The 16205-nt window shown below is 46.9% G+C and overlaps 1 long non-coding RNA gene across 1 annotated transcript in view; it reads right to left on the bottom strand.

Annotated features, from left to right (window-relative positions):
- Nucleotides 1–13712: 13712 nt before the first annotated feature.
- Nucleotides 13713–16205, bottom strand: part of LOC147736448 (uncharacterized) — a 32043-nt gene continuing 29550 nt past the window's right edge. The window contains exon 4 of the long non-coding RNA XR_015307619.1: nucleotides 13713–13945. This is a non-coding gene — a long non-coding RNA (uncharacterized LOC147736448). The remainder of the gene's footprint in view (nucleotides 13946–16205) is intronic.

Genomic DNA, 16205 nt, shown 5'->3' with positions numbered 1-16205 from the left:
GCACCAGCATGTGTGAGGTCACTTTGCTTGGCCCTTTCCTCTTCCTACTCCCAGTGGTGCTGGGCCTCGGGGCCTAGGAGGGCCCCACTGCCCCCTGAACTTCCATGCCTGGATGCCTCATTTGATGGCCGCCCGTATACTTTCTCTTCAGGAGGGTGAATCCTCTAGCAGGTTTTGGAGCACTTTGGTGCCAACCGTCGCATGATGAAGAAGTCACTGTTGGACCATGTTGGTCTGTTGATACCTTTTGCTATGACATGTTTTATCTTACAGGCTGCATTCCTTTGACACTGGGGCTGGAGGAATGTTATGGCTGCTGTCTCTGGTCCCAGGGGTGGCTGATTGGGATTTGGTGTCTTCCCAATAGCCATTCCCTTCACAGCCATCCTAGTGGGCTATCAGGGTTAGGGTCTCACTTGCGTTTTTCTATTGTCGTCTCCTTGGAAGAGAGGCTGGGTGGAGATGAGTCTCTCCCTAGTTTGTGCGATGCACTCCAATGTAACTCTGCCTCCTCATCTACAGAACACTTTCTGCACACTCCCTGGCTCCATATCTATTCTGGGAGACTTAAAGTTGATATCTATGAATGTGCGGGGTCTGAACTCCCCAAACCAACGTAAACAAATCTGGTGTTATGTACTACAATATGACCCGGATGTCATCCTGCTACAGGAAATCCTCTTGACAGGGGCTGATCGCCACCGTATGGCACACCCAAAATACCCTTGGCATCAGTCACTGGGCCTACACAAATACCAAAATGCTTGGGTTGGGTATTGTTTACAATGCGAGTTTCTACGCATACGTTACTAGGGAGGCCCGATACAAAGAGGGTTGTTTTTTGGCCTTACACCTTCGGGGGCAGTGTAAACTAACAATACTCAACCTCTATGCTCTGAACACTTCACAAGACATTTATATCAGACGTATCCTTTGTGAAAGATTAGAGGAGGTAGACGGCGACAATATAGTGTGCATGGATTTTAACCTGGTATGGGACCTCACTCTAGATTGAAGCGGGCTACTTTCCAGAATGCGAGGGTCATATCCTCATGCTCAAAGCGCTGATATAGAGGACCGGGCCCTTATAGACGGGTGGCGCTATAAACATTTCTTTTTACTCACACGTACGTACCTCCTACTCACGCACACACTATACTTTCATCACCCTCCTCTGCCACTTATACACAGTGGAGCTCTCTCGACATTTCTATTTAGGACCACGCACAACTGGAGCTGTCATGGATGGGTGGGGCGTCCCACCCTTGAGACCCCACGGCGCTGGTGCCTGCCCCAACACCTCTTTCGAGACCCAGTAGACGTAGCTGAAATACGTAGAGGGATAACAGACTACTTTACGTTCATCACACTCCCTTAAATCCCCCCTCTACACTCTGGGATGGGTTTAAGGCCACCATTTGGGGTACAATTACGTCCACAGCCATTGCGCGGGGACGGGAGGCGAGACTGATTGAATCCAACTTGTTGGCAGAAATTTAGCAGTTGACGCACTAAACCGCTTCCTTCCGCCCAACTAAGCGGCAGCTGGGCATGCTACGTGGTCAACTGTAAACCCACCAGAGAGGTAAGGTGGAACAGGCACTCCTAGCTCTGCAACAGTGATACGATAAGCGGGAGACAAGGTTGGTAGGCTCCTGGCACGCAGGTTGCGTCATGCACATTGCTAAGATACAGATGGGTGACGGGGAATGGGTGGAGGCGGGAAGGGACAAACTTGAGGCTTTTCATGCTGACTACCAAATGTTGTATTCCCAAGATGATCCACACTCTGCGCTGCTTCACTCCTTCTTAGCTGCTTGTTAATGGGAAACACTGCACCCACGCTACGCTGCTCTTCTGGATGAGCTGATCACCGCTGAAGAATTCTGCACCGTAGTCCGGCCCCTACCTCTGGGCAAGAGGCCTGCGCCTGTTGCACTCCTGGTCCTCTTCTGTTGGCTCTTTTTACCCCACTTTCAGGACCGGTTATTACAACTTTTGAATTCCCTCATGCAGGAAACGGGCCTTAGGCCCACGATGGCAGCTGCCAAGATCTCTCTAATACTCAAAGCGGGTGAAGACCCAGGCTTGCCTCCTCCTATCACCACTTAGCCCTCTTCTGTACGGATGCTAAGCTTTTCACCAAAATATTACCCACTCAACTGGAACCATTCTTGCCGGGCCTCAGCATCCCGGATCAGGTGGGCTTCATCCGCTAAAGGCAGGGTGCGGACAACGTCGGCTACATAGCACACTTGCTGGAAAAGTCACATAGTTTTGACATTCCGGCGTGCCTCCTCTTGCTCGAAGCTGGACAAGGCCTTTGATAGGGTGAAGTGGTCTTACCTCCACACAGTGCTGATTAAAATAGGGCTGGGGCCGGGTTTAATCTTTAAAATTATAGCCTCGTATGTGGCATCTGTGGCTAATGGCCGTGTTGTAATGGACATACCACTAGGCCTGTATCTATCTGTCAGGGCACACGACAGGGATGCCCGCTATCGCCATTGCTTTTTGCCCTGGCAGTTGAACTCCTCATATTAAATCTGCGGTACGGATACTGTGAAAGGCATACCCTTTGGTGGCCAGACCCACAAGACCAGCCTGTTCTCGGATAATCTCCTCCTCACACTCTCTCAAAGTGATGTGTCTCTATTGAGCATTTTGGCATGCCTGCAGGCCTACGAAATGGTCTTTGGCTTTAAGGTCACTATGGCTAAGTCATCCGTGCTTAATCAAACCATCCTTGCCCACGACATACCAACCCTGCAGCGCCTCGTACCTTTTCAAAGGTCCCCGGATGCCATCACATACTTAGGCCTCAATATCACCCCCACCCTTTCTTCCTGGTCTCAAGCCAACTGGCCTCCTCTCCGTCGCTCCATCTTGGCTGATTTTCAGAGGTGGAAGCCCCTCAATATCTCCTGGTTGGGACTTGTAAACATCGTAAAATTGAATGTACTCCAAAGGGTCCTCTACCTGTTTCAGATGCTGCCTTCGCCAATCCTGCAGGAGGATATCCTGCACCTACAACGTGACATTCAAACCTTTATATGGAATGGGAGACAACTGGGGCAAGGGGGCTATTAAGCTATTAAGGGAGCACTAACTACTTTCCCTTCTGACACACGTCAGATGCCTTAAGATCTCTGTACGGGTGCTGCCATGAAGACTTTTGATGAATGTAGGGCTGAATTCCAACTCCCAAACACCATGCAACTCCAATACTATCAGCTACGACATTGGGCACTGCATCCCTCAGTGTATCTGGCGATTATCCGACCCCATACCCTATTTGAAAAGCCAGTGCGGGCCTACATATTTCTAATTCGAGAGCTCCACTATTCACAAGCGCCACATATTTTTAATTCGAACGCTTTTTTATTTACAGCCACTATCCCGCGAATTACAGAAACCCCACTATTTTATTATTCAACACTTGGTCTCCGAAGAATACTGACCACGTTCATTGACCTTTTGGCTCAGGTAGCCGTTCACATTTACATTTTCGAGCAATACCGATAGTTTCCAAGCAGTTAATGCAGATATTGACTTCTGGTTATTACTCTTATTTACTCTTTAGATCCTGTATAGCACCATATCTTCCTGTGTTCCACTGGATGTACACAGTATCAACACAAAGAATTAAACCCCGTGATACATCACAGAAGGTAAATAGTCCTTTATTAGCTGCTTTAGGACCATAAATAAACATGTTTCAGTTATTAAACCGGATAAGTAAACATGTTTCAGTTATTAAACCGGATCTGTCAACATTTATCGACCATAGATATTATTATATATCTTGCAGGTATCTATCAGGTCACAACCAAGACACCCGTGACAATTACATGTTTTTATTCTGTACCACTTCAATCAAGAACATTATGCACCTACTTTAACAGGTACTACAGTTTTGCCCGCAATATGGCATATCCAGTTCTACCTTTATATTAATGTGATCTGATCTATCAGAATATAGAAACAACATATTGGTCTAAATATCTTTTCAAAATAGAATGTGTCTTTTTCATCTTAGATTAAGTGACAGTATTCTACATGTCTCTGTGTCTGTGCAGCAACATTTGTGTTCATGTGACTCATTTTTTTCATCGTGTCAACAATTCTGATATGTATGTAATTTTCTGTATTAATATGATGCGTCACACTAATTTGTACTTTTAACATAGAGATTATCCGTTCTCTAGGTACATTGTGTTCTTGCCACCTACTAGAAGATATCAGTGTGTTGCTTTTTCCTGTTTTCAGTAGTAAGTTGATACTATTTTCTCTGATAATAATATTGTATGTTATACATCTGACCAATGTAGTTGTTGTAAGTAATCTTTATATACAGAGATATGTCCTTAAAAATCAGCTTTTGTAAACTGAACCTTTGAGTACTTTACAATATTTTGTCTTGGAAAATGTTGATCATTCAACTCGTTAGACACAAAATAGGAATGTTGGGCCTTTTGGTTCTAGGTTACAGGCAGCATGTGATGTAAATACATGTGTTATAACATTGCATTGTTTTTATAAATTGCATTTATAATGTATTTAATTTGATAGCATAGGCCACTTTAGTATTGTGTCTCTATAATGTTTTCTTTACATGTAATTACAGATTATAAACTTGTGGCTCCTGAAGAAGGCTTTTTCGCCAAAACGTGCGTCGAGTACTATTTCTTCACCCTGGTTGTGGGCACCACTGATTATTAGATGGTGTCTTTTTTATGTATAAAGATTGTATATTGTGTTATTGTATGTATTAACTGCATATAATTTTATTGTACTGTCATATAATTTGAACGTTCCTGTTCTTTATAAGATTTTTATCAAGTATATTAAAAACATGTTTACTTTTAATTAATGAATTTTCTATTATTTTTTAATTGTTTGCCTTTTCCTATCACCACTGGGTCCACACAATTTGTCGTCTACTATTAAGATTGCCTAGGAATTTTTTACATACACTTTATTTACCCTGCCCTAGGAGTTTTAAGTAACCACTACCCAGGGGGTCCTTGTTTTTCTCATGTTCACACATATCAATCCACATGGCACGACACATCCCAGAAAGAAATAACATCTCCGCAATGGGAGACACTGAGGTGGGATATACTCAAAACCTACCACAGTCTCTCCCTTCGAGAGACTGCATATAAATGTAAATTGATACTTGTACTACTCACCCGCAAGGGTCTCAAGGTGCTTGTACGAATACCGCTTTGGAACCCGTCCTGGCTTTCCCTGTGAGGCGTCCACTCCTGGGCACCCCCAGGGTGTAGGCAAGGCCTCCTTAGCGTTGTGGGGGCCGTTGTGGAGATTAAGCAAGCTATTGCCCAGAGTTGCAGAGTGGGACTCTATGATTAGAATCGGCACCTAGGCGAGAATTATCATGTCCGTGGAATTTTTGAGCCCAAGACCTGCCGAGGCGGGGAATTGAACCCTGGTCCCGGGCTAGACCTCTGCATCAGGGTCTGCCTCTCTAACCATTGAGCCACACTTCTCATATAGATTAATGTTCCAATGGTACCATACACTGGTTCATCTTTATACCATTTATTCTGATGTTTCCCCTCTTTGCTGGCATTGTGGGGAGGTGGAGGGGGACTTTTGCAATATTTGGTGGTCCTGTAGAGTGATTACCATGTACTGGAAGGAGATGCTGGACCATATTAAAGGCATCGTAGGTTATACGCCTCCCTTTTCCTATCCTACAATTGTCCTAGACATTCGACCCCCCACTCTGGCCGCAATGACCCATGCGGACTAGACACTCATCAGCTACTTACTTTTAGCAGTGCGACGACTCATAACAATCATGTGAAAATAAGTAGCTCCACCCTCCATCGCGCAATCGTTCACCCGCGTGTGGCATCTTCTGGCAATGTAACGGAAATCCCGTGATCTAGCACAGAGACCAAATTCCAGCATCTGTGAAAGCCCTGATCCACTGCCTTATGCATATAGAGTTCACCTGTTTTAGCCCCAGAAAACTCCAGACACTTCAGTTCTTTGAATGAAGCTGCCTTCAATGCCCTCCCTGAAAGTAGGGTAACATGTCAGGTCAACTGGACCCCTACACTCTTTCCTGCTAAGAGATGTTACCACGCCTACCCAGACCCGCCTTTCGACGGATTAAGACCTGTATTTGTTAGTTGTTTTTTTTATTCCCTACGTTTCTATATAACAGTTTTTCTTTGAATCTGTGTACCACGCCCTGAGAGGTCATCAGCCATAGCTATGTTATTGTATAACCCTGATTGTGGATTCTTGCAGTCCTTGATGACATTGTCAAGTAAATGTTTTGTCATTTTGATGAACAATAAAAAGAATTGTAGTAAAAAAAAAGAATATATGAAAACGTAACTTAAAGTGGCGTAACAATTCAGTACAGGGCAAGTACTCCAAAGGTCGATTCACTGATTTTGCGCTCTATGAGACAGTCCTTCAGACACATTTTAAAAGGGAAGGCAGGAGTCATCTTGTAAATATAATTGTTTTTTTTCTTTGTTATTTATTGATGTGTGAGAGGATTACAGGGCTTCCAGCCTTCTTCAGAGATTTGTTTGCCACTGATGTTTTTTTTTTTTTGAAAACCTTTATTTATCATTAATAAACATTACACAGCTTTTGGCCTACAACCTCTGGGGCCGGCTGCCAACATGAATCCCTACCTCTAGCTCCCGGTATCCCGTGTCTTAGTCTTCCTCCCCCTCTTCATCTGATGTCAAGGTGTCATCCTCCTCTAGTGGCTCACATATATCCCCCCTGAACGCGTTCCATGGGGTCCATATCGTGTTCCATCTGCTCGTTTGGCCACTACCATACCTATCGTGGACCATAGTTGTCCGTGTCTGGAACGGTCATTGGACCCCCATATGTTGAGTAGACATTTCCGTGGTTCCGGAACTAGGGAGACTTCCAAAACCTGCGAGATGGTACGCATGACTTGTCTCCAGAATTCCTGAATACGGGGACAATCCCAAATAGTGTGCAAAAAATTTCCCTCATCCCCACACCCTCGAAGACAGTATGGATGTTGTGCCCTCTGTATCGTGTGGAGCATCTTCCTCGTGTAATATACCCTATGTAAGATTTTGAGCTGTATGAGTCGGAACTTTGCTGATATTCCCACCTCCTTGGGAGAAGCTAACACTGCATTCCATTCAAATTCATCCATCTCACCTAGTTCCTCAACCCATTTAGCTCTGTTTTATTGTCGGGTCCTCTAAGTTATTTAGTATTTTACGGTAAGTGAGGGATGTTGCTTTTTCCTGCATGTAGTCCGTAAGGAGACGGTCTTCGAGCGGTGACGATTCTGGGACTTTCGAACCGTGTGGGATGGCTGCTAACAATGCATGTCGCACCTGTATGTAGCGATACAATTCAGTGGGCCCCAACTCATACTGCTGCCTCAACTGGTCAAAGGGGATTACTGTGTCTTTGTCCCACAGATCTCCTACTGTGGATAGACCGATATTATCCCATGACGTAAATCCCTTGCTGCTTCTCAGATTTCCCAGGGCCCGCGTGTCCCACAATGGGGTGAGTTTGGTAATTTGTCCCCTTCCACCCCAATTTTGTCTGTGCTGTATGCCATAGTGCTGTGGTAAGCCTTGTAGGCCCCACAAGCGTACGTACATTCGTTTGGTCATATAGGGGTGCCAGTATATTATGAGTACCTAATTGCCCCCGGTCAGCCGTGTATGCTGGGTCTTCTTGAAGTGCATGCAGCCACTGGTTTATGGGCTTTAGTTGCGCAGCCATGTAGTAGAGGTGTAGGTTCGGCAATGCAATACCGCCGTCGTACCACCCTCTGTGTAACTTGGCCTGGGCTATTCGTGCCGGTCGATTGTTCCACATAGGGCCTGCCATCAGGGCCGATATTTTCCCAAAATATATTTTGTCTACGGGGTATGGCGTGTTTTCCAGTATATACAGAAACCGTGGCAGAGACATCATCTTATACAACGCTGCTCTACCCAGCAATGTTAGTGGCAACGTCGCCCAGAATTTGACATCCTGCTTCAATCGATCCAGTGGGGGTGCCAAGCAATGTTCCCTCTAATTTTTTTCCTCTGTGTGCGGCAGTGTGGGGTCTCTGTGCACTGCAGCCATGGTTATGTGCGCCAGGAACCAGACCGTGCGTGTGGGTGCGGCGCCAAATATCACTCCAAACTCATGCTTAAACAAGTGAAACGACTGCATTTTCACACATAAATCGGCACGTTAAGTGTCTTATGGCAGGTTTGCAATTTAGACACACACAATTACATGAATTGGTTATACAGGCAAGTACACTTCGGGTTTAGAAAAGCACAAGGCTCCAATGATAGTACCATTATAAGATTTTACTGCTGTAGATGTAATATTACTTGTTGTATTGTATATCTGGATGCACAGACGGAAAGAAGCAACAAAATACCAGCCAGGCGGCACACTAGGCTAAGCAGAGAGATTTCTATCTTGCGTGATATCTAAAAGAAATGTAGCAAGTCCAAAAGAACGGTGTGTGCTTTACATGTTGTTCAATTGGACTTTAGTCAGCCAACTTCAACTAGGCGCAAGCCAGGCCATCTTTAACACTGGTGGAGCCCTGTGTGACAATGTTTGTTGGCGCCCCCCAATGGCCACCTCTACCATGGATTCCCTCACTAGCACCCTTTAATAGCGGCCCTCAAGTCTCCAGAACCACTGGCTCTCTGAATAATTTACATAATACACACATTGCACAGACACAATCATAGGTGTGTAAATCAGTGTATTGGAAGTGTTACATCAGACAAGACTACAAGGTGCAGTGTAGGAGTCATCGATACTAGTAGGCAATATAGTTTAACAATGCTTATTCTGGAAAAGTACGAATTCAGAATTCAAAATGTGCCCCCATGTGTTAGAGGTTCTCTTAAAAACAAGAATTGTTTTTTTACCCAAATAAACCCTTTTGGAAAGATTAGGATAATAAAAGACTGGGCAATAAAACATAATGCTCTAACACAGAAGTCTTCAAACTTTTTGCTGCCGAGACCCCCTTGTAAAACCTTTTTAGGCGTAAGGACCCCCTTCCGACAAAAGTTTCTAGAAACTGGTACTCCTCATCATCAACTTTTGATAACCATAAATGCACCTGTTAGACCTCATCACATCCATCCATCATTCATGCACCCACACATTCACACATCCATCCATCCTTTCATCCTTACATCCATACATCCATCCTTCAACCATCCACCCTTTTATCCTTCTATCCATCCTTTACCCATCCACCTTTCCATCCATCCACCCAACATTCATCCACCCACCTTTTCACACATCCATCCATCATTCATCCATGCAACCTTTTATCCATCCATACATCCATCCACCCTTTCATCCATCCATCCATCCATCCTTCATCCGTTCACCCTTTCATCCTTCCATCCATCCACCCTTTTATCCATTCATCCACCCTTTCATCCTTACATCATACATCTATCCTTCATCCATCCACCCTTTCATCCTTCCATCCATACATCCATCCTTCCTTCATCCATCCACCCTTTCATCCATCAATACATCTATCCTTTACCCATCCACCCTTCCATCCATCCACCCATCATTCATCCACCCACCTTTTCACACATCCATCCATCATTCATCCATGCAACCTTTTATCCATCCATACATCCGTCCACCCTTTTATCCTCCCATCCATACATCCATCCTTCCTCCATCACACTTTCATCCATACATCCATCCACCCACCCACCCTTTCCTCCATCCATCCACCCATCATTCATCCACCCACCTTTTCTGTGACTCTCTCATGGGATGTAGGGGGGGGGTCAGTATCTCTGTGTCTTCTTCCTTCTTTCCCGCTCATGGGTCTCTGTGCCTCCCTGCTGGGGGCGAGAGGGGGGGACATGTCACGGGACCCACAGCTCCAGGCGCACAACATCCATTATACTCAAAGGGCTACACTACAGCCTGCTCCCCCAGACCCCACCCCCACCCACTTTCCCCCCTCCCCCAGCTCGTGTATGTGAGCCCGGCTGAAACCGTTTCAGGGACCCACACACAGCCACACCCGAGTACTTGACAGGTCTTTAAAAGACCTTCTACTTGTTAATGAGCCTTTGATGTTTTTCACACCTCGGTGTGAATTTGGCCTCCACCATGAGCACCCTCGATCAGGCCAACCCCAGGAATTGCATGCCCCTTCCAAGGACTCCACGACCCCCCTGGGGGTCGCGCCCCACAGATTGAAGACTTCTGCTCTAACATAATACTTGCAGTTAACACGCAGCTGTTTGATGACAGTTAATCAGGGGTGTGGAATTTTCCAAATAATCTAGTTGTCCAAACCACAAGTAACAAAATGAGCTCTCTTACAGAAGTAGTAACCCACCGACCTATTTACATTTATTCACTTTGTTTTCTGCATGGCACATGTTCTTAGCAGGAGACATTTTAACCCACTGTGCGACCTTTAGATGTGTCAAAACTTCCACTAGACAAACCTCTATCTCTTTTCAGCAAGACTAATAATCACCAGAGTTATCTAGACATTTTAATTGATGCCTGAAAATAGCTTGAGGCCAGGAACATGCACGGCATCCAACTCTTCACACGAGGACAACACCCTCATTATATGTATAGTCAGCTGCATGCAGCAAAGCCTCGCAGCGGCCTTCGTCCATCTCCATGAACAGCTCACAATCTGGCAACCAACTACTGCTGTGTATAACTTTTAGGAGGCTTGGCTGCAGCAAGCCCAAAAGCACAATGTGTGCTTTACACATAGCTGCCAAGGTTTCAGATTGCTTGTGTGTGACATTTTCATAATTACAGTGTAATTATGAGTAACCTATAAATAAAAGAAATTACAGCTATCTGAGGGGTGTAATGTCTCATCTTTATGTTTCCGTCATCTTCATTGCTTGATTTTGCTTGAAGGTGTCACTCATTTGTTGAAATATCACTCAAGATTACATAGAAATTATAAAAATGTCCCCCATAGCAATCTTAAACATTGGCAGCTATGGCCTCTGTCCCGCCCGAACTGTCAGCTGAGCAGAGCGCACATGCATCTGCCCGAGCCAGCCACAACAGAGACCTGTACCACTAGCGAGGAGGGGCTGGTGACATGATTGAAAATGGCGGCAAAATAGTTGTGGGAGACACCGCCTAATCCCGTCTTTTCTTTTGCTGAATTTGTTTTATAATGGGCTGTGGCTGCGGGCTAATTGTGGCCCTTTGTGAAAACATTTGTTAATAGCAGCGCCGTCATGCGCTGCAATTAACAAACATTTTCACAATGGCTCACAATCAGCCCCCAACCGCGCTCCCTTAAGAGAAGACATTTAGCAAGTCCAAAAGCACGAAAAGTCATGCTTTTGGACTTGCTAAATGTCTTCTCTTAAGGGAGCGCGGTCGGGGGCTGATTGTGAGCCATTGTGAAAATGTTTGTTAATTGCAGCGCATGACGGCACTGCAATTAACAAATGTTTTCACAAAGGGCCACAAACAGCCCGCAGCCACAGCCCATTAGTGCGGAGCTTCTTCAATCTTTCCCCCAAACACGGAATTGCCGTTTTCGCGCCGCTCGCGTTTTAAACGCGGCGGCGCGAAAGCACTCACAGGATGTGTGCGCGCTTTCCTCGGGACTCTGCGCGCTCGGGGTCAGCAAGGTGCGCGCGCGCGCGCCCGCACGTTACAGGGGACACTGGTGCCAAGTTCTTTTGAAAGAATTCGGCCGGATACTTTGTTATATGAACCCCTAAGTATTTAAAGGATGTTCCAGCCACCCTCAGACGGCAGTTGCGCACAGAATGGGGGTCGGTCCATGCAGTACATACATTTCCGGCTTATTCCAATTCAGGGTGTATCCAGATATTTCTCCCCACTCGTCGCACAGTGTCAGCAATGCCGGTATACTTTGTTCCGGATCCGTCAGGTACACCAGCCTATCATCCGCTTAAAGCGATCTTCCCAACCTTCCGCCCAAGCGATCCCCTTTAGCAGTGGAGTGGAACGTATTCGGTTTGCTAGGGGCTCTAGAGCAAACGCAAACAGCAAGGGCGTTAGGGGACACCCCTGACGGGTACCCCTTCCCAACTGGAATGGTTGCGAAATATGACCATTTGCCACTTCTTGCGCCACTAGTTTAGCGTACAGTAGTCGCACCCAGGCCACGAATTTGGGGCCAATCCCCATATGTACCAGGACTTCAAATAGATAGTGCCACTCCACCATATCGAACGCCATCTTTGTGTCGAGTGCCAGTATGACCGCCTTGCCCGATAGAGTATCCGCTCTGGCAAGCACACTATGCACCCTACGCAAATTGAGGGCTGTGTTCCTATGCGGCATAAAGCCGGACTGATCTGGGTGTATGATTTGCGGAAGATGGGTCATCAGTCTGGTGGCTAGGATTTTTGCCAGGATTTTTACTTCGGGATTGAGTAGGGAAATTGGGCGATACGATGTGCACAATTCCGGGTCCCTTCCAGGTTTGGGGATCGCAACTATTGTCGCCGTCCGTTGGTCGCTTGGAAGTTCGGTCCTTTCCAAACTATCAGTGTACATATTCAACAAATGCCCACTGAGCCTTTCAGATGCTGCCTGGTACCATTCTATCGGGATACCGTTGGGACCTGGCGCCTTTCCTGGGTTTATAGCATGTATTGCTCTCTGAATCTCTTCCTCTGTGATGTCTGCCTCCAGTTCTGTCACCGCTTCCTGCACCAGTGTCTTATGGGGGGTGTTTTCTAACATTATGCGTGCCCTGTCTGCTGATACTTCAATTTCCGGCGTTTATACTTCCTCAAAGTATTCCGCTAATGCCCCTACAATTTCTTCGGGACTCGTGTGTATCTTGTCGTGTTTATCTCTAATGTGCTGTATACCTCTGTTACTGTCTCCCTTCTTGTCAAGCCACGCCAGCATTTTACCTGCCTTGTCCCCTATTTCATAAATCCTGTTTGTTGTCTCTGTGATTTGGGACACTGTCTGTTGCTTCACATGTTCCCTAAACTGCTGTTTATTAATGAGTAGTGCATGAGATGTGTCTGTCGTGGGGTCTGCCTCGTGCGCTGTGGTTGCAGCGTGCAGTGCTATCTCCAACTCAGACAGTTCCTGCTGTCGCTCTCTCTAATGACCTGCTATAGATGCTATAGCTTGCCCCCTTAGTACCGTCTTGTATGCCTCCCACAGTGTAGCGGGTGACCGTACTGACGCGGTGTTTTCCATGTAGTAGTGTGATGTTGTTGTTTTGAGTGCCTTACGCACTTTGGGGATTTGGAGATATGAGGCGTGTATTGGGTAGATCCTCCTACGCGACTTCTCTTGTGTGGATAATGTAAGTGCGACCGGGGAGTGATCTGATATGCCCCTCGGATGTATCTCTACAGTGTCGACATGTTGTATACCATCACCCAATGCCAAAAAGTAATCGATACGCGACAAACTGTTATGGACTGTAGAGTGGTAAGTGTACTGTCGTGCTGCGGGGTGGGTATAGCGCCATATATCTACGAGTCCCATTGCGGTTAAAAATCTCTGAATACGTGAAGTGCCCCACACTTGGGGCATCGCCGGGAATCTATATATTAGTGAATCGAAATTTGCCTAGCTTAGTAACGGTAAGTTTCAATTCTATTAAGGACACGGAGGCGAGGATTATGCTTTTCTCTCTTCACTGTTTATTCACATAACACCACACAGCAGCCAGAAAAGCATCAAAACTTGAAAATTTTGTATTCCAAACACAGGAATCATCAGAAAAAACAACATAATAACATTTTTTATAACTACAAGTCCCATCAGACCAACATTAGGCAGTCCTTTCTTAGTGTCCATAAATCCAAATATAAGGCGTCCATCTTGTGAACTCCTCCTCTTTCTTCGTCGCGAGTCAGGCCAAAGTCTCAACGATCTTGTTTCGCACCATCATTACCTGGCGGAAAAAAGAACAACGTGAGCCATGCCATACCCGCCAAGCTTGAAAGCAAGACAACAAAGGCATTGCAACAAGTCAATGACATGCAACCAAAGAGAACAGTAAACGCATATTGCAAATCCGGAAAAAGATGACTTACTCCAGTACGGGCGGGATCTCCGCAGGAGGTATGGGTGGGATAATCCTCGCCTCCGTGTCCTTAATAGAATTGAAACTTACCGTTACTAAGCTAGGCAAATTTCGATTCTATGTCAGGACCGGAGGCTACGGATTATGCTTGTTCAAAGCTTGTTCACCACCAAACTAGCAATATCCACCACCGGCTTGAAATAAAACCGTTTGAAGGTGGAATCCGAAGACCAATCCGCAGCGCGCATGAGGTCTTCTAAACGTGCCCCAAGGGCAAATGCTTTGGAGGCAATGGCCCCTCTTGCGGAGTGAGCTCCGAACTGCTTTGTATCAATACCAGCTTCCTGTAATACCCAACGCACCCAACGGGCTATAGTGGGGGAAGAGACAGCCTTGTGAAGTTTGCGCAACGCAATGAGTAATTGCCGCTCGCCCGGAGGGCGTAGTTCTGTCGTGACATCCTCATATGTTTTCAAACTTTGCACCACACACAACTTAGGGACATCCGCAAAAGCCGGGTAAGAAATAGACCTCGTAGCAGATTTTGTGCGGCGGCCCACGGTAAAGGTAACCCCATCCGGGGAAAACGCTCTCGCCGTGACATCTAAGGCACGCACGTCGGACACCCTGCGACATGACCCCAAACAGAGGAGCATCGCCAGTTTAGCTGACAGTTCCTTTAAGGAGAGATACTTGTTAGGCTGCCAAGAAAGAAAAAGGTTCAACACCACGTTAACATCCCACAGGATAGAATATCGTGGCTCTGGTGGTAAAGCAAGACGCACTCCTCTGAGGAGACGGCAGACAAGGGGATGTTCCCCGACCGCCACTCAATCCAACTTCTCATGAGCTGCTGATATGGCAGACCGTATTGTGTTAATAGTCCGGTATGCTAAGCTGGCAGTAGATAGTTCCGCCAGGAAATTCAGGATGGGAACGAGACCTGCGACCATGGGATCCAAGTTCCGTCGAAGACACCAACGAACCCACCTGGTCCAAGCCGATCTATACCTTTTCGCAGTGCTGCCTGCCCAGGCTTTGGACAAAAGGTGCTGAGCCGAGTTCGAAAGGCCAGGGAGCGACCAGCGTCTCCTGAAAGCCTCCATGCCATGAGGCGGAGAGAACCCTGGAGGAGATGGTGAGGGACCCCGTCTGGATTGAAGAGAAGATGAGGGAGCCGGGGGAGTAGGATTGGAGAATCCCAGGAAAGTTCCAGAAGAACTGGAAACCACACTTGCGACCTCCACACGGGCGTCACCATCACTACGTCCGCCATCTGACGGCGAAGCTGGGCCGGGGCCCACACTATCATGGAGAAAGGCGGGAAGGCATACGGTCGTTCCTGACTCCAGTCCTGGAGGAACGCATCCGTCGCCTCCGCCAAAGGGTCCGGTCTCCAGCTGAAAAACCTCGGCAGCTGGAAGTCCAGACGGGATGCGACCCCAGCATGTCGCCAGCCAGTGGAACACTTGAACATCAAGCTTCCACAGGCTGGAGTCTCGCAGGTATCGCGAGTGCCAATCCGCCACTTGGTTGGCCCGTCCCGGAAGGTATTCTGCCGTTACCGAGACCTGATGGGCGAGACAATAGTCCCAAAAGTCTTTCACCAGTTCCGCTAGCGCCCGCGATCGCGGGCCCCCCAAATGGTTCACATACCGAACCGCCGAAACATTGTCCATTCGCAAACCTCCTCATCCTGCTACAAGATCCTGCCAGTTATCCTGTTCCTATGCAACTCTCCCGGGTAGATGAAACAACATAACGCTACACTGAGTGACCCCGAAAGTTCCACCTGCTTCGAGAACGGAGAAACGTTGCCTTGAAGTTTGCGGCCTACATCAGCATTTAAGCCGGGGCCTCGAGTCAGAGTGCAGCCGGCCTCTAGTTGAACAACATCGGCCATAAGAGTTCGAGAGGAGACGGTCCGCCAAAATGGAAGTAAATTTTGTCCGATCTTAACATCAAATATCCGTATGGATTAGCGCCTGAAGCGGGGCACCTCAATGACACTACGGATGCGAGCTGAATAATTGGTTGTCGGTGCCTGGAATATAAACAGCTTGATACCGTCTAAACTGCGACCCGATGGTTTTGGGCATATCCTGAAGACAGCTCCGCAATATCCTTG

Source organism: Lissotriton vulgaris, chromosome 1_2, assembly GCF_964263255.1.
Source record: "Lissotriton vulgaris chromosome 1_2, aLisVul1.2, whole genome shotgun sequence".
Lineage (NCBI taxonomy): Eukaryota > Metazoa > Chordata > Amphibia > Caudata > Salamandridae > Lissotriton > Lissotriton vulgaris.
This window is presented reverse-complemented; position numbering and strand designations above follow the sequence as displayed.